The 14,328-nt window shown below is 39.2% G+C and overlaps 1 pseudogene; it reads right to left on the bottom strand.

Annotated features, from left to right (window-relative positions):
• Positions 1 to 2,257: 2,257 nt before the first annotated feature.
• On the bottom strand, positions 2,258 to 6,510 carry LOC147531774 (uncharacterized; annotated as a pseudogene).
• Positions 6,511 to 14,328: the final 7,818 nt, after the last annotated feature.

Below are 14,328 nucleotides of genomic sequence, written 5' to 3'. Positions count from 1 at the left end.
AAACAAGTTACACAAGAGATTCTTGAGAATTCGACACAGATATCTCCTCGGGTTTTAGTTTATATAGCCACTAAAATCCTAATCCTACCGACTCAGTCCTTTTAAATCCGAAAGACACATGGATACGATAACACTAATAACCGACATAAGCTCTGCTATGCATTCCACCTCTATCTCAGAGTCCAGCTCTGCCTTGGAGCCCTGATTCACATACCAGTCTTGTCTCAGTAGTCAACTTTGCTAACAAGTCCACAATTTCGTGCCGAAAACGAAGGTTTCGGCAGGCAATTACCATTGCCTTGTAAACGGGTCGGCAGATCGTAAATCGGGTTCGATATCAACCCATATTCAAGACACTTTCAATAGTCCTCTATTCAGGGTTATGCGGATGACTTTGGAATCCTGATGGGGTATTTGGACCACCCTATTTCGAAACTTTCGCCAGTAGATGTCCAACGATTCACCCTTTCCTTGAACATGTTGAACAAATCCTGGTCAGTTTTGTCCATCACATAGCTGAACAAGCCACTTATAAACGACTCGTATTCTTATCCTGTCACTGTAGTGAAGAACTCAGCTTCTCCTGCCAGAATATGCCACAACAGATATGCCAGAATAAAAGCAGCTCAGGTATGGCGAACGGCTACTACATCATCCTATTTTATTTTTAATTCATTTTACAAATAAAGCCGTTAGGCGAGAGAGTAGCACTACAAGCTAGAGTTTTCTTTCAATAAATGGTATTTTTTTTTTTTTAAATACAACTCGATAAAGGACAAGCCCTAAGTAAACCAGTCGTCCTCTAGCCGACGAAAACAAGTAGCTCTGGTAGCCCAAGCTACGACCAGAGGCCTCAAGGAGAAGTCCTAACGAAACTAGTTGAGCTCAAGCCAACAAAAATAGCTCTGGTTGCCAAAGCCACGACCAGAGGCCTCAAGGAGAAGTCCTAACGAAACTAGTTGAGCTCAAGCCAACGAAAATAGCTCTGGTAGCCCAAGCCACGACCAGAGGCCTCAAGGAGAAGACCTAACGAAACTAGTTGAGCTCAAGCCAACGAAAATAGCTCTAGTAGCCCAAGCTACGACCAAAGGCCTCAAGGCGAAGTCCTAGCGAAACTAGTTGAGCTCAGCCGACGAAAACAACCCTGGTAGCGAAAGCAACGACCAGGGGCCTAAGGAGAAGTCCTAACGAAACTAGTCGAGCTCAAGCCAACGAAAACATCCTTGGTAGCGAAAGCAACAACCAGGGACCTAAGGAGAAGTCCTAGCAAAACTAGTCGTGCTCAAGCCGACGAAGCAGCCCTGGTAGCTAAGGCCACGACCAAGGGCAGAATTCAGATCTGAATATAATTCGAAAACAATTAAAAAGGTCTAATTTGGGCTTTATTTTGCAGAGGGAATTAGTCAGTTAGGTCATGTTAGAAGAATTGCATTATTAGATTAGGGCTAATCAACTATAATGTGTATTTGTTCCATGATCTTTTTATACAGAAGCAAACAATAGAGAGACAAACAAGTAAAAGGAATAAAGGTGACAACCATTGACGTAAGATCACTAAAAACAGCAGAAAGCTATAATAATTACACATCGGAAGAAGAGGAAGGAGCAGCAGGAGGGCCGCTGATGTCCACCGAGGCCTTGACAATTACAGCAAGCAGCCGACTTACTCCACGACGGCAAACCAGAAATCCGACTGATGGGTTTCGCCGGAAGCGTGAGTACTAAGTGAAGGTAAAATCGTAACAAGTAACTAGGAAGATCCGGATCACCACACTTGATAAAGTTGCCACCACAAAGTGATAAAGAAACCGGTTGAGCTAACACCACACCTAGATAAAGTTTCCACCACCAAATGATAAAGAAGCTCGAAATCCACCACCAATGGCTCTTCCAAAACTAGAGGATAAAGGAAATGATCTAAACAGATCCAAACTCACAAAAGACTCTATGTTTTCTCAAATTCGTTTTCTGATTTTTCCATTGATAATAAGCCTCATTAGATAGAGGAGAATACATTAAATGGGGCAATAAAAGATAGTCTAAATGCATAGAAACTAGATACAATGGAAACAACTTAGTTTAAATGGATGAATATAGAAAGACTAGATTAAACTTAATGTTGATTAACAAAACGAAAATGACTCTTCAAGTCTTCGAGAATCTTCTTTAAAGACCATAAATATCCATTTGATTGGTCCAGCTTCAGTAAAGTAACGCTCGGACCGCGGGTAGGAATATCGTCGTATCCCAGCGCTGCTTATTCCAGACCTATTTCATGATCCAGAACTATTTGCGTCAGCTCGGGTTGATCTAGCTCCGATGCTCCCGCATCAGGCTCTCCAGGTTGCAAAGGATTTGTCCTCAAATCTGATAGCACCTCGTCTTCAAGATAGGGAGAAATATCACCCACATTGAAAGTACCCGAAACACCATAGTCACCCGGAAGCTCTAGTTTGTAAGCGTTATCACCAAACTTCTCAAGTATCTTAAAAGAAGCCTCTCCTTTCTTAGGTGTATTGGTTCAAAAGACTTAGCACATCTGTTTTAATTTGTTGGTATTTTTCTTGTACTTCTCATTGGCTCTTTCAATTTCTGCCCGAACATTCTAATGTAGCTTCTTCATTGTAGTAGCCCTTGTCTTTGCTTCGAAATCTGCCTTAAACCCCTAAAGGTAGTGAAATCAAGTCAATAGGAGTAAGTGGATTAAGACCATACACAATCTCAAAGGGTGAATGTCTTGTAGTGTAGCTTGTTGACCTATTATAAGCAAACTCAGCCTGAGCTAGCTTCAGATCCCATTCCTTCAAGTTCTTCTTTATCAAGCCTCTCAAAAGAGTAGTTAAGGTTCTATTTGTCACCTCTGTTTGACCATCAGTTTGTGGATGCCAAGAAGTACTAAAAAGGAGCTTAGTATCCAGTAATCTCCACAAAGTCTTCCAGAAATAGCTCTAAAACTTTGAATCACGATCAGAAACAATGGTCGTAGGAATACCATGAAGGCGTACAACCTCCTTAAAATACAAGTCAGCAACCATACTAGCATCATCAGTCTTGTGACAAGGAATAAAATGGGCCATTTTGTTGAACCTGTTAACTACCACCATGATAGAATCTTTACCCCTCTGAGTTCTCGGTAGTCCCACAATAAAGTCCATGCTCACATCATCCCAGGGCTGTATTGGAACATATAAAGGAGTGTACAGACCTGGTTGGAAATGACTTTTCATTCTTTGACACGTGGCACATCGTTCTATGATTGAATGAACATCTCGTACCATCTTGGGCCAGAAGAAATGCTCCTGAAGCATGTCCACTGTTTTGTTGATCCCAAAATGACCAGAAAGACCTCCGCCATGTGCTTCACGAATCAGCAACTCCCGAACATAACTCCTTGGCACGCAGAGCTGGTTTCCTTCAAAAAGAAATCCATCTTGCAAATGGTATTGATTTGTAACTCCCTTTTTGCACTCATTATAGACTTCAGTAAAGTCTAGGTCTTCATCATATAAAGTCTACAACAAATCAAATCCCATAATCCGAGAATCCAGAATAGAGATTAAACCATACCTTTTTGAGAGTGCATCAGCAACAATATTCGTTTTTCCAGCCTTGTACTTTGACACAAATGAGAAGGATTGCTGAAATTCTACCCAATTAGCATGTCGGTTGTTCAACCTGTGCTGGTCATTTATGAACTTCAGTGCCTCATGATCAGAATGCAAAACGAACTGACCTAGCCTTAAATAATGCTCCCAATGAGTCAAAGCTCTCACAATAGCATAAAACTCCTTATCATAGGTTGAGTAGTTTTTCTGTGCCCCTATAAGTTTCTCACTAAAATAAGCAATGGGACGTTGTCCTTGGATTAAAACAACTCCTATACCAACTCCACTAGCATCACACTCGATTTAAACACATGATTAAAATCTAGAAGTGCTAAAATAGGTGATTCGCATAGCTTCTGTTTCACCACTTCAAATGCCTTTTGGGCAGCACTGCTCCATTCGAACTTGTCCATCTTCAAGCATTCAGTTAGTGGTGTCACGACAGTGCTGAAATTCTTCACAAAGCATCTACAGAATGAGGCAAGTCCATGAAAGCTTCTACTGAAATGCCCTTATCTGAAACAATATAACCAAGAAACACAATGCTTGTTTTTTCTCAACACCTTGAAAACTTCCCTGAGGTGTATAGCATGTTCTTCTTCAGTTTTGCTGTAGACAAGAATATCATCAAAATAAACCACCACAAACTTTCCAATTAGATCACGCAGAACCTGATTCATAAGTCTCATGAAAGTGCTGGGTGCATTGGATAATCCAAATGACATGACTAACCATTCAAACAGTCCATTCTTCGTCTTGAATGCAGTCTTCCACTCATCACCTTCCTTCATTCTGATCTGGTGATATCCACTCCTTAGGTCAATTTTTGAGAATACCTTTGATCCATTCAGCTCATTTAGCATGTCATCCAACCTAGGTATAGGATAACGATACTTGATGGTTATCTTGTTAATAGCTTGACTGTCTACACACATCCTCATCGAACCATCTTTCTTTGGTACAAACAGAGCTGGTACAGAACATGGACTTGTGCTCTCTCTGACATACCCTCGATCAATCAACTCTTGCACTTATTTCTGCAACTCCTTAGCTTCTTCTGGATTGCATCTATAAGTTGAACGATTTGGCAAAGGTGCACCTAGAAATAAATCAATTTGATGCTCAATACCTCTGTTTGGAGGTAGACCAGGTGGTAAATCTTTAGGGAAAACATCACTGAACTCACTCATCAATTTCTGCATCAATGGATGAGAAATCACTTCAGCTCCGCCATTCTTTTCAACCACCAGCAAAGCAAAGACCTCCTTGCCTTTACCCATCTTCTTCATGATTTTGGTTTCACCCAAAAACATGTTCTCTTTGGGTTTCTCTGCTGCAGATTTAGCACACATAGTAGGTGATAATGGTGCCAATGTAATGTGCTTCTTATCCTTATAAAAAGAATAAGTGTTCTTGTACCCATCATGTACAACTCTTCTATCAAACTCCCAAGGTCTGCCAAGCAATAGATGACAAGCATCCATTGGAATAACATCACAGACCACCTTATCATGGTAGTTTCCCAATAGAAAAGGAAATTGCTACCTGTTTAGAAACCTGCAACTTGCTTCCATCAGTCAACCACTTCAGCTTGTAAGGTTGTTGATGCTTTGTAGTTGGCAAACTCAGCTTTTCCACAAGTGTACTAGATGGCACATTAGTATAACTTCCACTATCAATGATCAAACGGCTGACTTTTCCTTTGATTGTGTACCGGCTTTGGAAAATAGCTTCTCGTTGCTCTTCTTCTGTATTAGGAACAGAATGCAACACCTTTCGAATCACCAACAATTCTCCTCGATCAGGTTGCTCAATGACTTCATCATCTTCCTCGTGAACTTTCTGATTAGCAACTTCTAAATCATGATATTCCTGCCTTAGCTCTTCCTTAATCTCCTCAATCTCTTGAGTTGTCATAACTCTTCGATTAGGACATTCAGCCTGAAAATGCCCAAATCCTTGACACTTAAAGCACTTCTTCTTTAAATTCAAGTCCATAGGTTTTGCTGAATTCTGAATTTTTGGCTTTTTGCTGCTGCTACTAACATTAGTCTTCACAGTTCCTTTTGGAATCAAAGAAGAAACTGGATTGTAAGGTCTGGTATATGGCCTTTTGCTCGTTTTTATCTGCTTCTCCACCTTGATAGCAAGCTTCTTAACGTTAGCAAGAGTTCAGAAAGGTTGCAGCTCTACCTTGGTTGCAATCTCATCATTCAAACCATGTACAAAGCGTACAATAGTCATCTGTTGTGGTTCTTGAACATCACACCGTAATTGCAGAAGATCAAACTCTCTTGTATACTCTTCTACAGTCCTCTTCTCTTGCTGCAAGTGTGTAAGCTTTAGGTACAAATTGTTACTTGTAATCATCGGGTTAAAATCTCCTATTCATAAGTTGTTTCAGCTTCTCCCAAGACCTGATTCTAGTCTTGCCTTCTCTTAAACGTTGCGACTTAAGAGTATCCCACCAAAGGCTAGCATAACCCTTCAGCCTTAATGTTGTTATCTTATACTTCTTCTCATCGTCATATGTATTATACTCAAATACCCTCTCCATTGATCTTAACCAATCAAGAAAGTCATCTGGATTTAGATTACCTTCAAAATCAGGAAAATCAACTTTGAATTCTTCTTGACGATGTTGTTGTTGTGGACGATTGTCTCTTCTCCTTATCCCATGTCCAGACCTAACACTAAGATCAAAATCAGAACTAAGAGAAACACGTTCGTCGTTGCTAGAAGATGAACGGTCATCGTCTCCTCGTTGCCTCCTATGCGGTACTTGCATATTCATGCCATTAAAAGCCTGAACCATTTGCTGCATTTGCTGCCTCATTTCCTCCATTTCTCTACCAATACGCTCAGCGTGTGCTTGGTCGAAAGTCGATCCTCTTGGAAATTCCATTTTCGATAAAACAGGGTAAATAACGTCACTCCACCAACCAGAATTATAGCCCTGATACCAGTTGATGCGTTTTGCCCGAAGCGTGAGTACTAAGTGAAGGTAAAATCGTAACAAGTAACTAGGAAGACCCAGATCACCACACTTTGATAAAGTTGCCACCACAAAGTGATAAAAAAACCGGTTGAGCTAACACCACACCTGGATAAAGTTTCCACCACCAGATGATAAAGACGCTCGAAATCCACCACCAATGGCTCTTCCAAAACCGGAGGATAAAGGAAATGATCTAAACAGATCCAAAGTCACAAAGACTCTATGTTTTCTCAAATTCGTTTTCTGATGTTTCCATTTATAATAAGTCTCATTATATAGAGGAGAATACATTAAATTGGGAAATAAAAGCTAGTCTAAATGCATATAAACTAGATACATTGGAAACATCTTAGTTTAAATGCATGAATATAGAAAGACTAGACTAAACTTAATGCTGATAATAAAACAAAAATGACTCTTCCAGTATTCGAGAATCTTCTTTAAAGACCATAATTATCCATTTGATTGGTCCAGCTTCAGTAAAGTAACGCTCGGACCCCGGGTAGGAATATCTTCGTATCCCAACGTTGCTTGTTCCAGACCTGTTTCATGATCCAGAACTATTTGGGTCAGCTCGGGTTGATCTAGCTCCGATGCTCCCGCATCACCGACGACCGAAAAAGGGCAGGTTCGGATGCGCTCGTGGAAGAGTCACCGTCGTTGAGAGACATGTAGAAGGTCACCCTTATGTCACCAACAGGAAGAGTCCCATTAACCATCAGGATATCCATAGCAAAAATCACAGAGCATTCGTACTGCACTCGCAGGCTTATTTATAAGACACAACGGCAGTCATGAACAGAGCACGACCATCGAAGAGTCGCGGTAAACTGAAACGGATGGAAAATAGAAGATTAATAGACTTACGCGCAAAAAAGTAAGGGGACAGCAGAAAATGAAAAAGGTGATTCTATTTAATTCTCAAAGCAGGACCTATTACAGAAGAAATTGCAACCAAAATATATCAAGAAGAGTGTGACCATTCAAATCTATTACAAAAGAAATTGCAAAAGAAAAAAAATAAGGTGGATATAAAACCCACAAAACGAAGAGACAGGGCAAGAAAAAAAACCAAAAAACGCGAAAGGCTAGAAGAACAGTCACATAATTCAGTTAAAAAGAGCTGAGAGGCCATCTAGAGTCACCTTCCAAAGGACTGCCAAAGAGAAAAGACAACCAAGGAAGAAATAACCCTCTTTCCACCTCCGTCACCTTCTCTGCATCCCAGTTGGAGGTGGCACTGGTTACCACACACCTCTGTGGAACTCCCCAATATGGCAGATAGGGTTACCACGACCATTATTGGAAAAGTTACCCTTTAACTATCTCCATCATCAGAAAAACATCACCAAAGAGAACACCAAGCATAAACTGGAACAATGGCCTCATCTGAAAATTCCAGTAATTGAAAACAGAGATTAGAAAGTTTAGTAAAACAAGAGAAGAATACAAGGGGAAAGCGTTGATGAGACATCAGGAACTAGAAGATTTTATTTATAGTCACAAAGGGATCTCCCCAACGAACGAAAATCATTAAGACAGAAGAATAAACGCATCTCGGGAACACGCAGAGTCATAATGACTAAGAGAAACTCGCGGCTCGAAACGGTCAATTCGAATGAGGCGTTAGAAGAGCTCGAGGAGACGCGCTGGTTTCTCCACACCAAAACGCCACGTGTCCACACATGGCAACAGAGCTATTGTGCGCAATTGTCCAAAAGATTATCATAAAAAATGCGCGATCAGAAGATCAAACCTATGACGTCACAGAATCACGCATGGAAGGAAAATTGATTCGCTCTAGCAGAGCCCGAGACGTGTCACACAAGAAAAAAGACGTGTACCTCGTCTAAGAAAAAACAAATACCTTTTGAGATCAGCTCTGGCCAAAAATAGCCAAGTAAAGAAGACCTTATCAGTACTGATTAGAAACAAGATTTTAGAAAGCACCCTGAGCGGCTCGGTACAAATCAGCTCGGGAATGTGTAGCTCCGGAAAACCAAAAGGAAAGACCAAGCTTCTCAAAACAGCTCTGGTCCAGGTAAACCCTCTGGCTGCAGGATCTTCAATGTTTAAAAACATAGGTTACTTCTACTCCTCAGTCTTATTACTTTCGACTAAGGAGTGGTGAGACTCGTGATGATGCATAAAATGTCAAGACGTTGACTAACGTCTGAAGAGTCAAGATTATAACTGAAGTCCATCGGGTCAACCCGGCTTAAGGTAACAGGTCAGCTGAACCCTTGACGATCCTTCACGTACTCCTCTAACTAGGAGGTCGGCTAGAGGAAACCAGCCCTGTAACGCCCTTGCCATGAACGGATCAACCCTGTGGTTTCTAAAGAAATGAGGGGGGTCCACGTAGGTTTGGTCAATGCCTTAGGCCCAGAACTGGGAAGCAAAGCTCACCAGCAACCTACCGACTTAATCCCAGAATCTCCACAGAGATCTCAGTCGGTTACAAATCTCTAAGTATTTAAGCAAGTTTGGACTTCACGCATCCAAGAGAGGAAACTTCTCCCCAAAGATCTACGACATCGGCAGCATATCTACCAAAGATCCTTGAACTTAAGAACTTTCATCTATCCTGGATACGAGATAAACACAAAGGGAAAACTTCCCTCCACGGAAATCACTGATGCCTCTTAAGCCTATAAAAGGCCCTCAAATCGTCCTTCAAAGGACACGATCTAAAAACCCTAAAAGATCACAAGGAACTTTGAGTTCTCACAACTCGCCCCCAAAAGGATCAATCAATATTCATTATTTTACTGCAAAGAGCACCCTGGCTGTCTTGAGCGTCGGAGCGGTTTTCGAACCCTTTGCAGGTTTCCCGCCCCTTGGGAACAGACGAACGGGAGGAAGGAGCAGGAGCAAGAAGCTAGGAACAGGAGCAAAGGAGCGAGGAGTAGGAGCAAAGAAGCAGAGAATCATAACTGCAGACAGAGACACTCGGCAGAATCTCACTTAACTTAACAGAATATTCATCACAACGGAGGTTGTCATGCATCAACTCCCTGTTTCATGCTGATATAACGGAATGCACATTTTTTGACATCAGCAGATACATCTTTCAGTCTTCCAATAGTGTTGATGTCACCAACATATATTACAATGATAACAAATCCAGTGTATGACTTTTTAATAAAAACGCATGCACAAATAGGATCATTTATATATTCTTGTTTGATTAAGTATTCATCACAACGGAGGTTGTCATGCATCAACTCCCTGTTTCATGCTGATATAACGGAATGCACATTTTTTGACATCAGCAGATACATCTTTCAGTCTTGTTTGATTAAGTATTCATCACAACGGAGGTTGTCATGCATCAACTCCCTGTTTCATGCTGATATAACGGAATATTCATCACAACGGAGGTTGTCATGCATCAACTCCCTGTTTCATGCTGATATAACGGAATGCACATTTTTTGACATCAGCAGATACATCTTTCAGTCTTCCAATAATGTTGATGTCATCAACATATATTACAATGATAACAAATCCAGTGTATGACTTTTTAATAAAAACGCATGCACAAATAGGATCATTTATATATTCTTGTTTGATTAAGTATTCATCACAACGGAGGTTGTCATGCATCAACTCCCTGTTTCATGCTGATATAACGGAATGCACATTTTTTGACATCACCAGATACATCTTTCAGTCTTGTTTGATTAAGTATTCATCACAACGGAGGTTGTCATGCATCAACTCCCTGTTTCATGCTGATATAACGGAATATTCATCACAACGGAGGTTGTCATGCATCAACTCCCTGTTTCATGCTGATATAACGGAATGCACATTTTTTGACATCAGCAGATACATCTTTCAGTCTTCCAATAATGTTGATGTCATCAACATATATTACAATGATAACAAATCCAGTGTATGACTTTTTAATAAAAACGCATGCACAAATAGGATCATTTATATATTCTTGTTTGATTAAGTATTCACTTAGGCTATTGTACGACATTCGTCATTTATATAAATCACGAGTTAATTTAAGTGAATACATAGTGCATGGTTTTTCTGAAGGTAATTTAAAACCATCAGGGACTTTCATGTAAATTTCATTATCCAGACTGCCATATAGATATGCGGTAGACATATAGTAGATGCATATCGAGTTCTTCTTGAGTTGCTAGACTGATTAAATATCTAAATGTAATTACATCCATAAAAGGTTTCTTCATAGTCGAATCCAGGCTATTGGAAGACACCTTATGCCACAAGTCGCGCTTTATATCAGACAACTTCATTATTTTCATTACACTTTCTAACAAACACCCATTTGTAACCAACAGAATTCACATCCTTGGTTGTCAAAACTACGGGTTCGAAAACACTTGTTTGTTAAGAGAGTTTGATTCTGCTTGAATTACTTCTCTCCATTTTCACTAATCAAATATTTGTGGACATTCCTCAATAGAGTGTGGTTCAAAATCATCAGACTCTTTGAGAATCTAAGTGGCCACAGTAAATGAAAATATATCGTTCATGGTTGTTCCATATTTATTCCACACAACTCTCGTGCATGCAAAGTTTATAGAAATTTCTTCATTATTATGTTTTATAGCTTCTTCAGAGGCTTCACCCTCATCAAGGGTGTCATCATCTTTAGCTGGTTTTGGTTCAGTGGGTGTAGATTTTTCTTTACTAGTCTTTTCTTGAGTACTATTACTCTATAATTTATTCTTCCCTTTCCTAAGAACAATATCTTTGGATACAATGGGTCGTCCACGTTTCGGACATGTCTTAGAAGATTCATTTGCTATAACATTTTCACTTGTTCCTCCCATATGAAATATCAATCAGTGCATGAGCATTTGCAACAAGTATATATGATTCAGTTAACCTTCGTGCATCATTAAATGCAGCTGGTTGCAATGCCTTGCAAATGTATTATTCTTTCCACTTCTAGCTCAGACTGATTTGTATAAGGATTGAGATGAGATAAACTTTGTGTACTCCAACATAATTCAATTTGTTTATTTTTCACTGTGGACAAATTTTCTCCCCCTAATGGTGAAAAAGTTGTCTCGCCAAAATGACAATCTGCAAATCTTGCAGTAAAAGTATCATTTGTCATAAGTTCTAGATATCTGAAAATAGATGGTGAATCAAAACCAACATATATCTCCAAACGTCGTTGTCCGAATTTTGTCTGTTTAGGATGTGTAATTGGCACATGCACTGCACATCCAAAAATACGCAAATTCGCAATGTTTGGTTGATGACCCAAAACAAGTTGCAAAGGAGAATGTTGACGTCATAGGTTGTAGGCGGATTAAAGCAGCAGCATGTAATACTGCAGATCCCCATGTAGAAACAGGCAACTTGGTTCTCATCAACATTAGTCGTGCAATCGATTGTATGTGTATTATGAATGATTCTGCTAGACCATTTTAAGTATTAACATAAGCTACAAGATGTTCAACATAAATATCAATTGTCATACAGTACGCATCAAAAGCCTTTGATGTAAATTCACCTGCTCCATCAAGGTGTATGGATTTAATCGAAAAATCAGGAAAATGAGCTCGTAATCGAATAATTTGGGCAAGTAACCTTGCAAATGCATTATTTCGAGTAGACAGAAGATTAACATATGACCATCTCGGAGAGGCATCAATCAATATCATAAAATATCGAAAGGATCCACATGGTGGGTGAATAGGACCATATATATCTTCTTGGATCCTTTAAAAAAATTTAGTAGATTCAATACGAACTTTTGCATGAGATGGTCTTAAATTAATTTCCCGGCGAGCAAGGTGTACAAGCAAACTCCCATCTTTCCAGAAACTTTTGATTCTGTTATGGGTGTCCCTAAAAATTTTGAACTATTCTATTCATCATGGTAGATCCTGGGTGTCCCAACCCGTTATGTCAAAGTGTCGTCACACTTGGATCATAAAAATTTTGGTTTATGCATGACAACATAAGATTCAATCGTTTTCATCCTTGTAATATACAATCCTGAACAGAGAGTCGCCAGTCTCTCTAAATCGTGCTTCCAGCCCGAAACAATTGAAGTAAAATGGGAAATTTGGCCAAAACTCCCTAAAAAATTTGAGTTTTGGTTAAAAAGGATTTATCAACTTTTTGTAGGCTTCAGCTCCCTATGGCATTTTTGTAAATAATCTAATGTAGGAAAAAGACGAAACTGACCTTATTGCAAACCAGTTTGCAAACGAGTGTACAAACCAGTTTGCAAACCAGATTGCAAACCAGTTTGCAAACGAGATTGCAAACTAGTTTGCAAAGCTTTGCAAGACAAATCAAATTGCAAAGTAGTGCAAACTAGTTTGCAAAGCTCTGCAAATCAGATTGCAAAGTGATTGCAAAGTGTGTGCAAAGTCATTGCAAGGCAAACCAGATTGCAAAGCAATGCAAACGGGATTGCAAAGCTCTGCAAACCAGTTTGCAAAGCTCTGTAACCAGATTGCAAAGCAGTGCAAACCAGTTTGCAAAGCTCTGTAAATCAGATTGCAAAGCAGTGCAAACCAGTTTGCAAAGCTTCGCAAGCTGAGATTCTGCAAACCAGTTTGCAAAGCTTCGCAAGCTGAGATTCTAAGGGCAATTTCGGCATTAAAAATGGGAGTGCTTTTTGAATTGTCTTTCAAGCCTATTTCCAAATTATATATGGGGACTAAAAGGACAAAAAGATAACTTGTCTTTTTGACAAAAAAAACATGAAATTGGGGCTCCGACCCAATTTCCTGTATATAAATATTCTTCATTATTTTCATCCATACTCTCAAGATGATAACCATTTCGACTTATGTCCTTAAAACTTAACAGATTCTTTAAAGATCTATTTGAATACAATGTATCGTCAATGGTTAATTTCGTACCACTTGGTAATATATTATAATTGCTCTGCCATAGCCGTCAATGAGACTGAATGAACCAGCGATAGTAATGGCATTAACCTTAAACAATTTTAGAGTCAAGAAGTATTTTTTACTTCGAAAGATGGAATTCGTGGATCCAATGTCTACCAGACAAATATCTTCATCATCTCTAAAAAATGTACCTCTAGAATTCATACCTTAACAAACATAAAAATAAGAATAAGATGCCGATAGAGAACATGTAAATTTTATATATATCATATAGTTATACAAAACTCACAAGTAAAACACTGATATAATACAAAAGTCGCAATAACTAAAAATATTAGAAAACACTATTAAGGAGAGTTATGAATTTGACCTACCATTTTATCAAGCTCATCATAAAGTAATTGATCTGACTGATTACAAGTAATATGTTCATATCCATTACCATAAATATCATTTTCTTCAATGGTGCATCTATATCCAGGTTAATATCATAATCTGTTGTTTTTTACTCGATCCTGACTTCAGTAAGATATATTTCTACATCGCCAACTAAATAGTCAGATACATTCAATCTTGTGTTACATGAAGAATCGTCGATTTTCATATGATTTGTTTCTACATTGAAAATATGTTTCTTCAAAGATGCTTGATAAAGATCTACTAGATGTTTAGCAGTCCTACATATTTTTGTTAATGTCCTGTAATACCACATTTGAACATGCTTGATTCTTCATTTCAGAAGGTTCATTTACCACCTTCTTTCCTTTATTTTGCCAATTATATGATTTCTATCTGTTACCCGAGTTATTTATCCATCGGCCTCGGCTTTAGTCACGACCGCGCCCCCTAGAACAGTAAC

This window comes from Eschscholzia californica, unplaced genomic scaffold (genome assembly GCF_041429995.1).
Source record: "Eschscholzia californica isolate CP2 unplaced genomic scaffold, dmEscCali1.0.p SCAF_6, whole genome shotgun sequence".
In the NCBI taxonomy this organism is placed as follows: Eukaryota; Viridiplantae; Streptophyta; class Magnoliopsida; order Ranunculales; family Papaveraceae; genus Eschscholzia; species Eschscholzia californica.
This window is presented reverse-complemented; position numbering and strand designations above follow the sequence as displayed.